This window comes from Eptatretus burgeri, chromosome 6 (genome assembly GCF_056783735.1).
Source record: "Eptatretus burgeri isolate ZD-2024b chromosome 6, Ebu_testis_v1, whole genome shotgun sequence".
In the NCBI taxonomy this organism is placed as follows: Eukaryota; Metazoa; Chordata; class Myxini; order Myxiniformes; family Myxinidae; genus Eptatretus; species Eptatretus burgeri.
This window is the reverse complement of record NC_140966.1, coordinates 4,696,478-4,698,977: the sequence shown is the minus strand read 5'-3', so window position 1 is coordinate 4,698,977 and position 2,500 is coordinate 4,696,478. Positions and strand designations below refer to the sequence as shown.

General features: G+C 43.7%; 1 protein-coding gene across 5 annotated transcripts in view; it reads left to right on the top strand.

Annotated features, from left to right (window-relative positions):
* The window catches only part of CYP20A1 (cytochrome P450 family 20 subfamily A member 1), a 45,368-nt gene that overhangs the window by 42,099 nt on the left and 769 nt on the right, over positions 1 to 2,500 (top strand). The window lies entirely within an intron of this gene.

Here is a 2,500-nt window from a genome sequence, read left to right as displayed (position 1 = left end):
TTTAAAACATGCCTCTCGTAGTATAGCTTTGAGGCTGCTCAATCCATTCAAAATGTTAGCCCTCAGGCCTGCTCTTAATGTCAGGGTGGCTTATATTTCCAGTTACAAAACAACTTTGGTCAAAAATGCCTCTTTGCATCTCAAATAATTTCATGCATCGGAGTGCTGATTTTGAGGTGTGCTGAGCCATGAGTGGAGTGACTTTTGGCCTATGATTACTTAACTGTATCTATGTGATAAGCCAAATGTATTCTCCTCCACTTCATTATTCTCACGTTTTATTTTATTTACTTATTTTTAACCGGGGCATATTGAAATCGGCTCAATCTGTCTGTCTATCCGTCACGCAATCTCCTCCTAATTGGTTGTGCAGAAATTCACCATACTTCGTATTTCTGATCACAACATGGCAACAATATGCAAGCTCAGTCTCATTTTTGGCCCTGTACCCTGGGGCAGGGTCAAAAGGTCAAATTTAAAAAAGGAGCCGTAACCTAGTCGTTTACGAGTCATTCGGCGCATGGTGCCCACCATCGTGCTGCGCAAGCGGTGCTTGGAGAGGGTCACGGGGCAATTCTCAAAACTGATGCTGTGTGGAGGACTGCACTGGAAGCCACTCAGAGGGGGCCACTGGCTCACAAGTCGGACGCTGTCCCGGCCAAAGCCCCATGCATAACAGTATCGTCGTGCCCAAGGAGGGATTCTAACTTGGGGGGGGGGGGGGAATTCAGCCATAATCCCTCAGACGGAAGCTTCACGCCACTGGCTGCTCAGCCAGATGCACGCACCAAGTGTCTGAACATGCGGTTCCTCTCCTGCTGAGCAGGGTTGCTGTCCTGGCAACAAAAGCATCAGTCAGGTAAAACTAACCTGTCTCATGATGGTCTAATCCCAGCTCACATTCCCTGTTAGTGGGTAAATTACAGGCAGGTTATGCTTACGCTCCTCATCAACAATGCAATTACAGACAGATTTTTTTTATTTACAATCAATATTGGGGAATGCTAGAAATATGTAACAGTTTTTGGAATTTGACCCCCGGTTCATGCCCCAGGGGGTGGTGATAGGGTTCACAGAGGTCAAAACGGAAGAAAAAAAATTTAACCCAAAATTTCATATCGAGTCATTGCTCGTGGAACTTTTTGCCATCGTTCAACCTTGCTTTTGGTGGGAAGTGTGGGGATTTGCAATGGCACTCCATCGAATTCACTGTAATTTAATTTATTACCTTGAGAACATTATCTAAAGGAATAGCATACATAGTGCAACATTTAAAAAAAAAAGCAGTCTTACAATTAACCCCTGCTGATTAAAACCAAACTCCAAGTAATAAACGAGTTGAGACATTAATGAGGGAAATCTATATTGTATGTTCTCATATTGGAGAAAATTAATGGAGTATCATCTTCATGTGAAATCAAGTGAGTCAAAACTGTTGTCTCATTGTATGCCAAGGCTGAGTTAAACATGTTCATTGCAGTCCTGGTCCCTGGTCCCATGCCTGGTGTTGGCTTAATGGTTTGGGTGATGGGCTTGTGATCCTCGGATCCTGAGTTCAAATCCCGCTCAGCTGTTGAATAAATACCAGGTGGGGTTGACTCTACCTGTCATCCTTCCGAGATCGTCAAAATGAGTGCCAGCATGCTGGTATACTGTGTCGGAATGGCGACCCGTCCAGGATTGTGCCCAATAGCCAAGGAGACTGCTTAAGCAGCACCAACGCTCTGAACAGAGTATGGTTCCAATCTCCTCCTGGTCCCAAGGGCACCATTGAGTATATGGTGTACGGTAGTGGCCCTTTTTCCCTGCTATCTCACTTATCCTGTTGCGATTCTGATCCCTCATTTTCTTCTTTGCAACAGTTTTCTTGTCCTGACATGGCTTTGCTAACCATGAACTCACCCCAAACAATAACAGCTGAAATATTTTAATTTCTTGTAGTTCAAGCCAGGTCAGCCTGTGTATTTTATTCTATCCAAAGTGCCATCCACTCTTCGATCTCAAAAGTTTTTCAACACAAATGCTTTGTTGCGTTTGCCATTTTCCCATTGTTAAGAGTGATATAATGAAAGAATGGGAATGTGATGATGTCACAGTCCAGAAGGGACTGTCATTGTCTTGTGTATGAGGGGAAGGTGGTGTCACACCAGGAACACTTTGCTGGCCTTGTTTAAGGCAGGGTTTCCTTGTGGAAAACATCATTGAGCAGAGAAGTTTTTGCTCAAGCTGTTCCAGCATGTGAACAGTTCACTGTGCAATTGCATCAGAATTTATCTTTAATGGCTATGACTCCCATCATGGGTGAGAATCATGATTGGCATTGAGTGTAATGTTTCTCCATGATTTAAAACTGTTATAACTTATTTGGAGTACTCGATGATTGGACAAAAGTTTTAGGCCAATGATCTGAATTGGTGAGCTGATTGTGCAATGGAGCAAACATAATAGCCCCTTCTTGATCGAACCCCGAAGCAAGAACTCTGCTTCAGCCTCAGAATTA